Here is a 15,889-nt window from a genome sequence, read left to right on the forward strand (position 1 = left end):
TAGAACTGCACTGAACCACACACTAACCGATTCAGTAGAACAATATGTTCTGCAGTTTAATAGGACAGTATTTCCTTTTTTTATATAATCTATCATCTGTGTCTGAAACATTATAGCACCATCATGTAGTTGAGAGCACAGGTATACATTATCCCAGATATCAAAAGAAGTATTTATCTTTCATTTTATTTGACTCCAGCCTTCTAGACAACCTCAAACCATTGCAATTCACTGACCACTGAAACAGATACAGTATATGGCCGGTGCCATCTCCCTGACTTGGTCCAACCATGCAGACGTCATGACCAAGAAAGCTTATCAATCACACTACTTCTTCAGGAAGCTAAAAGAAATCTGTTATGTCTCTGTCGACCCTTACCAATTTTTGTCAGTCCACCATAGACAACACCTTGTCTGGATGTATATGGCTTGGTACACCAAGTGGTCTGCACGTGACCACAAGAAACTGCACAGAGTTGTGGACACAGCTCAGCATATGAGGGAAACCAGCCTCCCCTCCAAGGTTTCTGCCTATATTTCTCACTACCTCAGTAAAGCAGCCAGCATAAATCAAGGATCCCAGCTATGCCAGGCATTCTCTTTTCCCTCCCCCATCCAGCAGAAGATTAAAGCATGGCCCACCAGGCTCAAGGACAACTTCTAGTTAGCCGTTATAAGACTATTAAATAGTTCCTTAGCACGATAACATGGAATCTTGACCTCACAATGTACCTTGTTATAATCTTGCACCTTATTGTTTACGTGTTCTGGGAAGACAGAAGGTCCTCGAGTTTATTTGGTCATCTTTTCTTTCTGATCCATAATCAGCTCCTATTTGAAAGCTCCTCTTGAACCTGCTTCCAGATCTTAGCCATTCATTAGGTAAAACATCTTTTCCACATATCATTATTTATTCTTCTACAAATCATCTCCATTCCCTTTCCCCAATTCTTGATAGTTTTTGCAATGGAAACCATTTCTAAGTTGTCTATTTCCTTCCAGTAATGATTCCTGATGGGATCAACATGCATGAAACAGCGCACTCTAACGCCTTCACCATCGTTTTGGGAGATTTTAACCAGGCCAGTCTGAAAAATCACTAAGCAACTATCATCAACAGATCACTTGCAATACCAGAGGAAACAACACGCTGGATCATTGCTACACCACCATCAAGAATGCCTACCGTGCTATTCCACGCCCTCACTTCAGGAAGTCTGATCACCTAGCTGTACTTCTACTCTCTGAGTATAGGCAGTGACTGAAGACTGCAGCAGCAGCAGCAGCAGTGACGACCAAGAAGGTTTGGATGCGGGAAGCACAGGAGCGCCTACAGGACTGCTTTGTATCGGTGGACTGGACTGTATTCAGGGATTCATCTTCGAACCTAGATGAGTATGCTGCAGTTGTTACCAATGTCATTAAAACCTGTGTGAATGAGTGTGTGCCCACAAAGACTTACTGAACATCACCAAACCAAAAGCTGTGGATGAACCAGGAGGTACGTCATCTGCTGAAGGCTGGATCTGTGGCATTCAAGTCTGGCAACCCAGGCCTGTACCAGAAAACCAGGTATGATTTGCAGAGGGTTATTTCAAGGGTGAAGAGACCATTTCAAACGAGGTTGGAGGTGACATCGGATGCACAGCAATTCTGTCAGGGTCTGCAGGACATTTCTTCCTGCAAAGCGAAACCCAGTAGCATGAATGGTTGCGATACTTCACTACCAGATGAACTCAACATCTTCTATGCCCACTTTGAAAGGGAGAGCACAACTACAGCTGTGAAGATCCCTGCTGCACCTGATGACCCTGTGATCTCCGTCTCAGAGGCCGATGTTAGGCTGTCCTCAAAGAGAGTGAACCCTCGCAAGGCAGAAGGTCCCGATGGGGTACCTGGTAAGGCTCTGAAAACCTGTGCCAACCAACTAGCGGGAGTATTCAAGGACATTTTCAACCTCTCACTGTTATGGACGGAAGATTCCACATGCTTCAAAAAGGCAACAATTATACCAGTGCCTAAGAAGAATAATGTGGCCTGCATTAATGACTATCGCCCAGTAGCACTCACATCTACAGTGATGAAACGCTTTGAGAGGTTGGTTATGCCTAGACTGAACTCCTGCCTCAGCGAGCAGCAGGAACCATTGCAATTTACCTACTGGCACAATAGGTCAACAGCAGATGCAATCTCCATGACTCTCCACATGGTTTTAGACCACGTGGTCAACACAAACACTTACGTCAGAATGCTGTTCATTGACTATAGCTCAGCATTTAATACCATCATTCCCACAATCCTAATTGAGAAGTTGCAGAACTTGGGCCTCTGTACCTCCCTCTGCAATTGGATCCTCGACTTCCTAACTGGAAGACCACAATCTGTGTGGATTGCTGATAAAATATCCTCCTCACTGACAATCAACACTGGCGCACCTCAGGGGTGTGTGCTTAGCCCACTGCTCTACTCTCTATATACACTTGACTGTGTGGCTAGGCATAGCTCAAATACCATCTATAAATTTGCTGATGATACAACCATTGTTGGTAGAATCTCAGGTGGTAATGAGAGGGTGTACAGGAGTGAGATATGCCAACTAGTGGAGTGGTGTCGCAGCAACAACCTGGCACTCAATATCAGTAAGATGAAAGAGCTGATTGTGGACTTCAGGAAGGGTAAGACAAAGGAACTCATACCAATCCTCATAGAGGGATCAGAAGTGGAGAGAGTGAGCAGCTTCAAGATCTCTGCGTGTCAAGATCTCTGAGGATCTAACCTGGTCCCAAAATATCCATGGAGTTATAAAGAAGGCAAGACAGTGGCTATACTTTATTAGGAGTTTGAAGAGAATTGGTATGTCAACAAATACACTCAAAATCTTCTATAGTTATACTGGCTGCATCACTGTCTGGTATGGAGGGGCTACTGCACAAGACTGAAAGAAGCTGCAGAAGGTTGTAAATCTAGACAGCTCCATCCTGGGTACTAGCCTACAAAGTACCCAGGACATCATCAGGAAGCGATGTCTCAGAAAGGCAGCGTCCATTTTTAAGGACCTCCAGCAGCCAGGGCATGCCCTTTTCTCACTGTTACCATCAGGTAGGAGGTACAGAAGCCTGAAGACACACACTCAATGATTCAGGAACAGCTTCTTCTCCTCCATCATCTGATTCCTAAATGGACATTGATTCTTTGGACACTACCTCACTTCTTTTTAATATACAGTATTTCTGTTTTTGCACTTTTTAAAAATCTATTCAATATACACAATCGATGTACTTGTTTATTTATTGTTATTATTATTATTTTTACTTTATTTATTATTATTTTCCTCTCTGCTAGATTATGTATTGTATTGATCTGCTGCAAATTTTACATCACATGCCGGTGAATGAACATTTAAACAGAGTCATAGGATGGCAATCCAGGAGGTTCTGAGATCCACGGGAACAGGTACAGGTATCTGTGAGGAGGGGTTCATAAACCCACATTACAATGACACAAGGTGACAGTCACAGAGGATTCCAGAAGTCGAATTGTCGTCACTTAAATACTAGAGTCTAAGCAGGGATAACAAGGTGACAACCAAGTTCTGAAATCCACGTCGGGATATCACAAGGTGACAGTCACAGAATACTCTTTAACACAAGTGGTCGCCACGTAACACACCCGAATCCATGTATAGGTTAACAAAAAGTGGTCGCCACAGAATACTCCAGAAATCCAACTATGGAACATACAAAGTGACAGTCACGTATTCAATATGCACTGTGTGCCGCAAATTATCACAGTTTTCCGACACGGAGAAATATTGGGACCGCCCACTGCTATAGTGAACTCTTCACCTCATTCAACTCAACTCCCTCCCTCGCTGGTAGCTCACGGTCTGTTGAATCGTTTAACTGACGAATTTTTCCAGAAACTTCTCAAATCGAATAGAAAGAGCCTCCACACATTTGTTATAATGACGTCATCCACCCACCTCGTTCAGGCGCGCCTAAATGACGCTTACGGTTAATAAAAAAAAGTTGACATGTAACAGTATTTAAAATTTGAAAAATAATAAGTAATTTGAATTATAATTCTAACAAGCAGTTCCAATAAACATGTTAATCATCTAATCCTTGTAAACTGAACTGTTTATTGAACATAATAATTTCTAATGATCTTTAAGAACATCCACTTCAGTTAAAATATAACTACAAGTCTGGCCCATATTTCTAACGCAACTTAAACGCCTGCTTTAATTTAATAAATTATGCAGCTACAGACACCAGAGGCTACACGGGACAATGTAATTGGGCCTGGAACTGTCTAAAAATTCACCACAATACCTCACACTAGTCACTTCCTCTTAAAGTTTGTTCTGCTTCTTGCCTTCTACTTATTGCTCAGCAAAGTGTGAGTTTCTCCACCATTAGCTATTGCTAACTGCCTTTGAGAAAACAATGGACTACCGTATCCTTGAAGTGCATCAGTCCTTTTTTGTAGATGCTCTAACACAAGGCGCTGCTCGGCTTGGGTGCTCCAGGATTCAGACTGACTGGTGAAAAAACAAGGGTATATTTGCAAGCACGATGTTGCATGTCTGTGATGGGATTCTGAAGGTGATGGTAGTGTCCCTATGCGTTTGCTCTCCCTGTTGTTTACAGGGTGAGTAGAGATCATAGGTCTGGATGCTGCTAGTGGAATTGTCCAGGTGAGAAACTTAAGTTTATTCTGTGGAATGAACATAGAACATTGAAAAGTACAGCACAGGAAATGACCCTGTAACACCTGCCGGGCCGCACTTGAAGTATTGTCAACAAATTTGGGCTCCACATCCCGGAAAGGATGTGTTGTCATTGTCATTGGAGTCCAGAGGAGGTTCACAAGGATTATTCCAGGACTGAAGGGGTTAACATATGAAGACCATTTGGCAGTTTTGGGCCTGTACTCATTGGAATTTACAAGAATGCTGGGTGGATCTCATTGAAACCTACCGAATGTTGGAAGGACTAGATAGGGTGGATGTGGAGAGGATGTTTTCTATGTTGGGGGTGTCCAGAACTAGAGGGCACAGGCTCAAAATTGAGGGGCGACCCTTTAGAACAGAGGTATGGAGGAATTTTTTAGTCAGGGAGTAGTGAATCTGTGGAATGCTCTGCCACAGACAGCTGTGGAGGCCATGACCATTGGTATACTTAAAGTGAAAATTAATAGTTTTCTGATTGGTCAGAGCATCAAAGGCTATGGTGAGAAGGCAGGTTGATAGGGTTGAATGGGATCCAGGATTAGCCACGATGGAATGGTGCAGCAGACTCGATGGGCTGAATGGCCTGATTCTGCTCAATTGTCTTATGGTCTTATGACCCTTTGGCCCACAGTGTTGTGCCAAACCAATCAAAAGTCTAGCTAAACTAATCTCTTCTACCTTCAAATATCCCTCCATTTTCCTCACATTCATGTGCCTATCTAAATGGCACTTAGAAGTCCCTAATCTATCTGCCTCTACCACCACCCCAGGCAGCGTATTTGAGGCACCCACCATGTTCTGTGTAAAAAAATTTGCCCCCTGCATCTCCTTTGAAATTAACCCCTCTCATGCCCCTGGTATTTCAACACTGGGAAAGAGATATTGTCTGTCTGGCTTTTATGTGCCTTTCATAATCTTATAAACCTCTATCTGATCTCCCCTCAAAACAACCCAAGTTTGTCCACCCTCTCAGGATAGCACATGCCCTCTAATCCAGGCAGCATCCCGGTAAACCTCTTCTGCACCCTCTCCAAAGCCTTGACATCCTTCCTATAATGGGGTGACCAGAACTGAATGTAATACTTCAGAAATGGCCTAACTAGAGTTTTATAAAGCTCATGTAATTGAACTCAATGCCTCGACTAATAAAGGACAGCATCCCATATGCCTTCTTAAGCACCCTATCATCCTGTGTAGATACTTTCAGGGAGCTATGAATTTGGAACCCTGATCCCTCTGCTCATCAATAAAGTTAATGGTCTTGCTTTACATTTGACCTATCAAGGTGCAACAGTTAACTTTTGGCTGGGTTAAACTTCACCTGCTGTTTCTGCACCCATAACTGCAACTGATCTATTGGGTATCCTGCTGTCTTCCTTGCCAGTCTTCTTCATGATTCACACACCAATCCAATTCAAGTTTAATTGTCACTCAACCATACAAGAATACCCAAACAAAACAGCGTTACTCTGAGGCCAAGGTGCAAAACACAGTACCAACAGTTGCACAGCACAGGTCAAAGCACAAATAGCACATACAAGATAGCAAACATGTAAAGATATTGGTAAGATACAGCTGCACAAAAAAGCAAATAGTCCAGACCAAGCCATGAATGCCGCAGAAATTTGCAGTTGACCACGCTACAGCTTCTCTTCTGCCCAACCAACACTGGGGCCAGCACCAATTCCAGCCTGGGTTCTCCACCACACCATGATCTTCCCATCATCTGCAAATTTCCTAACCCTCCACTGCCACCCACCCCCGCCACCCACCACACCATCCACATTTTCAACCAGTTCATTTATATACATGACAAACAGCGGAGGTCCCAGTACAGATCCCTGCAGAACACCACTAATCATGCAATTACAGCCCTCCAGCTAGAAGAACTCTCTTAGATCACTACCCTATGTCTTCTATGGGCAAGCCAGTTCTGAATCCAAATAGCCAATTCATTATTGCTCCATGCATCTATACCTTCTGGATGAGGGACCTTGTCAAAGACTTTACTAAAATCCACGTAGACATCAACAGGTCTACTTTCATCAATCACCCCCGTCACCTCGTCAAAAAACCCAATCAAGTTAGTGAGACACGATTTGCTTGCACAAAGCCACACTGGCTCTCCCTAATTAGGCCACGGTTTTCCAAATGCTCATTAATCCTACCCCGAAGAATTCTCTCCAATAACTTCCCTATCACTGACATGAGAGTCTCTAGTCTATAGTTTCCAGGATTATCCTTGGTTCCCTCGTTGAATAATGGAACAACATTAGCAACTTGCCAGTGTTCCAGGATGGTAAATGTTGCAGCAAATATGTGCAATTGGTGAAGGAAATGAATGATTGGAGTGCTTAACTGGTGTCAATCAACCATGCATTTCCTCCCAAGAGAGTGAGAGCTTCCCTGCATTCTGATATTATTCTCTGACTTGAATTACGGATATCAGTCGATTCTCCAAAACGTTTCAAGAGAAAGTGACTAGCAAGCTTGAAGCCAATGAAGGAGTCTAGGAAAGCACACTTACTGTATTCTTTCAGTAATGCCCCGATCGTCAATGAAGCAGAGCCAGATCAAGGTTGTCACTAACCTTGAACTTCATCAGCTTACGCTGTTCTCTGTAAGGGGGCAAGGGTGGAGAGTGGTTTCTTGCTGTGTATCCCAGGTACTGCCAGACCCCTTCTTAAAGAATGAAACCAATGAAAATTTTGGGATCTTTGATTAAGTGCTGATAAATAGAATTAGTGTAGGTGGATACCTGATAGTTGTGTATGAGCAAATTGAAAAATCACACGGAGTTGGTGTTTGAAATGATGGGTGATTTATTAAAAACCGGGTGCATACCAAGAGACCAGTCAAAGCTGCTCTGCCTGAGCATGAACTTGATACAGCTGTTACATTCTCAGTTAACGAGATCACCGGCAAAACTACATTTTGATAACAGAATGGTGGCTACAGGAAGTTCTAATTGAGAAACCAACTCGGCCCTCATTGCAGAATAAAATGATTATCCACAGGGCTAGCAATAATACAGCAATGAGTGCACACTAAATTCCTGAAACTTGGATATCATCACTGCTGCATTCCAAGTCTGTGGTCACTACATTAGAACAATCCACATCTTTATTTATTAGTTATTAGCCTTCACTATTCTTTCCACTACAACAGCTGAAGGGCCTGTTTCACTGCTATATTCAAAGTTCAAAGTAGAGTTTTATCAAAGTACATTTACGTCTTCATATACTACCCTGAGATACGTTTTCTTTTAGACATACTCAGTAGATGCAAAGAAATACAATCGAATCAATGAAAAGCCGCATACAACAAAGACTGACAAACCAGCAATGTGCAAAAGACAATAAAGTAGGCTGTCGTGGGTTTATTGCGTTCACTCTCCAGAAGTGGCTGCGTGACCTTGGCTTCACTAGAAGAGAGATCAAGTCAACCAGCAGAGCTGTAGCTGAGGCAGCAGAGAAGGGATCAGCATGGGTGTGGACCAAGTATGTCCAGAGGGGCAGATAGTCAGACAGTGTATACATATCTTGCAAACCCTTCAGTAGTTGCATAGACACCTGAAGAGTAGACTATCTGTTGGATGGAAGTGACCAACAACTCTGATAGAGGCAGAGGCCAAGTTTTTAAGCTCACCAGTGGGAGGTGGTGCTTTAGCACTGCTGGCCCACCACCTTGAGGGAGTCTTGATCATAAGCGGGCCGAAACTCCTGAAGACAGGTGGCAGATCAACTGATGGTCCCACTGGTGATAGCACAGGACAGTTAACATCTTAGTCCATGTATATTTTGTAACTCTGCAAATACAAAAAGAAAACAAAATAAGAAGATATATATAAGCAATAAAAACTGAGAAGTTGAAAAGTCATTAAAAGTAAGTCCATAGGTTGTGGGATCAGTGTTGGGGTGAGTGAAGGTGTCCCCTCTAGTTTAAGAGCCTGATAGTTGAGGGGTACTATCTGTTCCTGAACCTGGTAGTTTCAGTCCTGTGGCTCCTGTAACTTCTTCCTGATGGCAACAGAAAGCAGAGAGCATGGCCTGGATGCTGGGGGTCTTTGATGATGGATGCTGCTTTCTTGAGGCAGCTCCCCTTGAGATGTGCTCATTGGTGGAGAGGACATCTTCTGTGGTGGACTGGGCTTTATTCACTACTTTTTGTAGGCTTTTTCCATTCAGGGGCATTGGTGTTTCCATACCAGGCTATGATGCAACCATTCAGGATGCGACAGTAAGTATGCAGCAAAACTCAGCACACCTGAACATCCTTCTGCCCTGCTTTGCCGGAAGGATGTAGAATTGTGCCGAGTTAAACAGCCTTATGTTCAGTTTCTCTAAAAGCTACTGTTCCAGCCAGCTGCTAAGGATTACTGGCAGCCGTAAGGTCACAAGTAGCTTTGCAAATACTAAAACTAATTATCATTGTCAGCAGAACTGGCTGTGACTCAGAGCTGTCTGCTACCTTTTCTCACTGCATGCCTGTGGATAAGTGAAAACTTTCACATTTGTTAGAATGTAACTCATTGTGTTTTCTTTTTTTATGAGACCAGTAATACACTCAGTGGCAATTTTATTAGGTATACCTGTATACCTGCTCTCTAATGCAAATGGTTGTTGGTGCCAGACAGGGTGGTTTGAGTATCTCAGAAACTACTGATCTCTGGGATTTTCACGTATAACCGTCTCAAGAGTTTACAGAGAAAGGTGCAAAAAACAAAAACACGCCCAGTGAATGTCAGCTCTGTGGGTTAAAAGTGCCTTGTTAATGAAAGAGCTCAGTGGAGAAAGGCCAGACTGGATCAAGCAGGCAGGAAGGTGACAGTAACTCAAAGAACCATATGTTACAACAGTGGTGTATGGAGGAACATCTCTGAACGCACAACATACCGAACCTTGAAGTGGATGGGCGATAGCAGCAGAAGACCATGACATTACACTCAGTGGCCACTTTATTAGGTTCAGGAGGAACATAATAGAATGGTCATGGACTGCACTATTGCATTGCAACATTCACTTGACAGGAGAGGCAGGCAAGAGCAATATTTCAGATTCAGATTCAGATCTATTTGTCACTTCTACATCGAAACGCACAGTGATCTGTGTCCTTTGCGTTTGCAAGCAGCACAGTTTGGGAGTATGGTGGGGGGCAGCCAACTAGCATCACCGCCCACTCTGGCACCAAGTTAGCACACCCACAATGTTCAGCAGAACAACACAAGCAGCAACACCAACAACAAAGCAGTACAACCACAGCAAAACCGGTCCCCTTACCACCCTCCCACCCACCAGCTGACAGACATAGACAAGCCTCCAGCCTTCGGACAGGCTGCGTGTATGGACCTCTGGCCCGGTACTCGCCAGCTTGGGGATTGCTGGTCTCCTCAGTGCCTAGGATCTCTGACCTACAACGGCAGAGCAGAGATTTTCCTGATGCCTCTTGGGCAAAATTGTTCTGCTGCTGTGCATTACCCGGTCCACCGTTAATCTGGGTGGAACTCCATTCTACCTTCATGAGAGAACTGCAACTATTTAAGAAGGCGGCTCCCTGCCACGTTCTTAAGGCCAATTACTGCTAGGTGATAAATGCTGTCCTTGCAATTGGTGGCCAAATGCCTAAGCAAATAAATAGAGGGAAAAAAAGATTGCTGGCTTACTGCTTGAGATTCATTTGCATTAGAGCAAAGTAGGTTATAAACTTGGTTTTGATTGCAATTTAAGAGCTCATCACCCTCAAGACCTGGGTTAATGCAGTCTTGTGGATAAAGAAAGCAATCACAGTAAATACCAGGGTTGAGACTAAGCAGCTGATGAGAAACTTAATGTCTGTGGCATGCATACTGTTTGGTGTGCGACACGACAACATTGGTTCTGGGAACTAACCCGGGTACATGGTCATGCACTTTGGTAGAGGAGATAAAAGCATAGACTATTTTCTAAATGAAGAGAAATTTCAAAAATCTGAAGTGCAAAGGGACTGAGGTATCCTTGTGCAGGATTCCCTAAAGGCTTATTTGCAGGTTGAGTCTGTGGTGAGAAAGGCAAATATGATGTTAGCATTCATTTCAAAAGGACTAGATTACGAAAGCAAGGATGTAATGTTGAGACTTTATAAAGCACTGGTGAGGCCTCATTAAGAGTATTGTGAGCAATTTTGGTTCCCTTATCTAAGAAAGGATGTGCTGACATTGCAGAGGGTTTAAAGGAAGTCATGAAAATGATTCCAGGGTTGAATGGTTTGTCATATGAAGAGTGTTGATGGCTCTGTGTCTGTATTCACTGGAATTCAGAAGATTGAGGGGTGACCTCAGTGAAACCTATCCAATATTGAAGGGCCTCAACAGAGTGGATGTGGAAAGGACGTTTCCTATGGTGGGAGAGTCTAAAACCAGAGGACACAGCCTCAGAATAGAGGAGTGTCCTTTTAGCATGGAGATGATGAGAAATTTCTTTAGTAAGAAAGTGATGAATCTATGAATTTGTTGCCACAGGTGGCCATGGATGCCAAGTCATTGGGTATATTTAAAGCAGAGATTGATAGATTCTAGACTAGTCAGGGCATGAAGGGATACAGAGAGAAGACAGGGATACAGAGAGAGGCTGAGAGGGAAAATTGGACCAGCCATGATGAAGTGACAGAGCAGTCTCGATGGGCCAGGTGACATATTTCTGCTCTTGTATCTTAAGGTCTTATGGTTTTAATTCTGGATTTTCTTGGTGTAAGAAAGTAGGAGGGGTACCAGACCACTATAGACAAGGAAGGGAGTAGAGATTATGGGGAATGGTTTTGCCTTTGACTCTGATACCTCATAAGACCGTAAGAAATAGGAGCATGATTAGGCCATTCAGCCCATCGAGTCTGATTCACCATTCTGTCATGGCTGACTTATTATCCCTCTCAACCCCATTCTCTTACTTTCTCATCTTAACCTTTGACACCCTTACTCCCCAGATTCCATCAGAACATGGTCTTTGCAACAAGAGGGGAGAACGCGTTGGGCCTTGTTTACACAAACATTCCCGACGCGTACCGAGCGGATCCCCGCCCCCACCTCGGTTACTCAGACCATATCTCTGTTATGGTAATCCCAGCATACAGACCGCTCGTCAGGCGCTCCACACCAGTTCAGAAGCAGGTGAGAACCTGGCCAGCAGGAGCCATCTCTGCTCTTCCAGACTGCTTTGAGAACACTGACCGGCACATGTTCAGGGAGGCCGCAACCGATGGCGACTCTACCAAGTTAGAGGAGCACATGGCACCAGTGACTAGCTACATCAGCAAGTGCATCAATGACGTCACTGTGGCCAAGATCACGCACTAACTAGAAGCCACGGATGACCGCGGAGGTGCGTGCGCTGCTGAGGACCCGTGACTCCGCCTTCAGAGCAGGCGACAAGGCAGCCCTATCAACAGCGAGGGCCAAACTGTCCCAGGCCATCAGAGAGGCAAAGCTTGCACATGCCCAGTGAATCCACAGTCACTTCCAGGACAGCAGCAACACACGGCGCATGCGGAAGGGCATTAAGGACATCACCAACTACAAGACAACATCACCTGACTGTGCAGGTGATACCTCCCTACCAGATGTGCTGAGCAATTTCTACGCTCATTTTGAGGTGGAAAATGACGTGGCGGCGAGGAAGCCCACCCCTCCTCCAAATGACCAGGTGCTATGTCTTACCGTGGCCGATGTGAGGAAAACCCTGTGCAGGGTCAACCCACGGAAGGCTGCAGGACCAGACAATATTCCTGGCAGAGTGCTTAGATGATGTGCAGACAGCTAGCTGTGATTCTCGCTGACATCTTCAACATCTCCCTGAGCAGCACCATCGTTCCTATGTGCTTCAAGACCTCCACCATCGTCCCTGTGCCGAAGAAGTCTTCAGTGTCCTGCCTCAATGATTACCATCCCGTTGCACCCACATCCATCATCATGAAGGGCTTTGAGAGGCTTGTCATGAGGCACATCAAGACCCTGCTGCCCCCCTCACTGGACCCCCTGCAGTTCGCGTACTATCCCAGCCATTCAACAGGCGATGCCATTGCCATCACCCTCCACCTGACCCTAACCCACCTGGACAAAAAAGACATGTATGTTCAAATGCTGTTCATAGACTTCAGTTCAGTATTCCACACAATCATTCCTCAGAAACTGATTGGAAAGCTGAACCTACTGGGGCTGAACACCTCCCTCTGCAACTGGATCCTAGACTTCCTGACTGAGAGACCTCAGTCAGCCCGGATTGGAAGCAGCCTCTCCAACACCATCACACTGAGCACGGGGGCCCCCCAGGGCTGTGTGCTCAGTCCACTGCTGTTCACTCTGCTGACCCACGACTGTGCTGCAACACACAGCTCGAACCACATCATCAAGTTCTCCAATGAAACGACCCTGGTGGGTCTCATCAGCAAGAACGATGAGTCAGCATACAGAGAGGAGGTGCAGCAGCTAACGGACTGGTGCAGAGCCAACAACCTGTCTCTGAATGTGAACAAAACAAAAGACATGGTTGTTGATTTCAGGAGGACACAGAGCAACCACTCTCCGCTGAACATCAATGACTCCTCTGTAGAGATTGTTAAGAGCACCAAATTTCTTGGTGTTCACCTGGCGGAGAATCTCACCTGGTCCCTCAACACTAGCTCCATAGCAAAGAAAGCCCAGCAGCATCTCAACTTTCTGCAAAGGCTGAGAAAAGTGCATCTCCCACCCCCCCATCCTCACCACATTCTACAAAGGTTGTATTGAGAGCATCCTGAGCAGCTGCATCACTGCCTGGTTCGGAAATTGCACCGTCTCAGATCACGAGACCCTACAGCGAGATCAGCTGAGAAGATCATCGGGGTCTCTCTTCCTGCCATCACAGATATTTACACCACACGCTGCATCCGCAAAGCAAACAGCATTATGAAGGACCCCAGGCACGCCTCATACAAACTCTTCTCCCTCCTGCCATCTGGCAAAAGGCTGTGAAGCATTCAGGGTCTCACGACCAGGCTGTGCAACAGTTTCTTCCCCCAAGCCATCAGACTCCTCAATACCCAGAGCCTGGACTGAAACCAATCTACTGCCCTCTGCTCTGCCTATTGTCTTGTTTATTATTTATCATAATACCTACACTGTTTTGTGCACTTTATGCAGTCCTGGGTAGGTCTGTAGTCTAGTGTAGTTTTTATGTTGTTCTACATAGATCAGTGTAGTTTTTGTATTGTTTTATGTAGCACCACGGTCCTGAAAAATGTTGTGTCATTTTTACTGTGTACTGTACCAGCAGTTATGGTCGAAATGACAATAAAAAGTGACTTGACTAATTAAGAACCTATCAAACTCTGCTTTAAATATACCCAATCACTTGGCCCCACAGCCGTCTGTGGCAATAAATTCCACAAATTCATTATCATGTGGCTGAAGAAACTCCTTCCTATTTCTGGGTCCTGACGAAGGGTCTCGGTCCAAAACGTCGACTTCCTATGGATGCTGTCTGGCCTGCTGCGTTCCTCCAGCATTTTGTGTGTGTTGCTTGAATTTCCAGCATCTGCAGATTTCCTCGTGTTTGCATTCCCATCTCTGTTCTGAAGGGATTTCCTTCTATTCTGAGGCTGTGCCCTCTGCTCCTGGACTCCTCCACCAAAGGGAACACCCTCTCCACATCCACTCTTTCTCAGGCTTTCAATATTTGATAGGTTTCAATGAGATCCCCCCTTCATTCTTCTAAACTCCTGCAAGTACAGGGCTAGAGCTATCAACCCAAATGTGTGTAGTGCAGGAGAAAAGTACGGTGAGAGGGAGGGAATTGAAAATATTGAGAACTGGGATAGATTCGAGGCCAGCGAAGTGTAAACTTGGGTACTGGCAAGATTAGAATGACTCAGTGCAGAATGTGGTTTTGGACTCTATATCTAAGAAAGGATCCACTGACAATGGAGAGAGTGCAGAGGAGGTTTACGAGAATGATCCCAGGAATGAAAGAATTAACTTATGAGGTGTGTTTGCTGGCTCTGAGACTGTACTTGCTGAAGTTTAGAAGAATTAATGGGGATCTCATTGAAATCTACTGAATACTGAAAGGCTTACATAGAGTGGACATGGAAAGAATGAGTCTAGGACCATTGGGTACATCCATTCCTCGGCACCTGGGTTCAGTCACTGCCAGCGCACACTGTGACAATGGCATTCCTTTAGAACAGAGATTAGGAGAAATTTTATTACCCAAAAGGTGGAGAAACTGTGGAATTCATTGCCTTGGATGGCTGCGGAGACAAGTCATTGGATATATTTAAAGCAAAGGTTGTTAGGTTCTTGGCTAGTTAGGGTATCGTGGGGAAAAGGCAGGAGGAGAACGGAGCTGAGAGTGAAAATAAATCAGCTATGTCCAGATGGCTAGGCCAAACTTTCCCAACCTTTTTGCCCAGGAGGAACCCTTGAAATAATTTTCAGGTCTCAGGAAAACCCTGCGTAAAAATTATTATATCTGCAGCTCATGGTACATTAGCATGATCAGTAAGTTTAAGAGATATTAACCAGAAATTAATTGTCAATACTCTTGAGTAGAGAATAAATTTTTATCCAACCTTTCTTGGAAAAAGAACAGATAAGCTTAGCTTACCTTTCTTGAAATTAATCTCTTTCTTCCCTTTTCATAAATTTTAAAAACTTATGGGCAAACATAATAAATTTCTGTTAAAAAACTAGCTTAAGCCAAAATGGGATTTAATTTTTCTAAAGGAAGGCTCAGTATATTTAGTTCCAATAAAGATAGTAAAATGATTTTAATTAATGTTATTTACAACATGAAAATTTATTGAAAATGTTCACTAGCAAAGTTGCTAAAAACCTTAAGCCAAAGCAATATAGTTGCCAACACAGTTCCCCAACACAGACCTTTCGTTTCCAGATATGAAGAAAAAATGTTAAATATATCTTGGTCTTTCCATGTTTCAGACAGCAGTTTGTAACAGAAAAAAGTTTTCTTGAATTTCACCATCATTTACACATTTTACCAATGCTACAGCCCAACATTTATTGGAGAGATCTGTTGACTCATCAACCTGGATAGAGAAGCTGTTGTTTTTCAGTTTACCACACAAAACCTCTTCAGCATCATGTGACATGTCATCAATACATCAACTTATTGCACTGTTTGAGAG

Source organism: Mobula birostris, chromosome 4, assembly GCF_030028105.1.
Source record: "Mobula birostris isolate sMobBir1 chromosome 4, sMobBir1.hap1, whole genome shotgun sequence".
Taxonomy (NCBI): Eukaryota; Metazoa; Chordata; class Chondrichthyes; order Myliobatiformes; family Myliobatidae; genus Mobula; species Mobula birostris.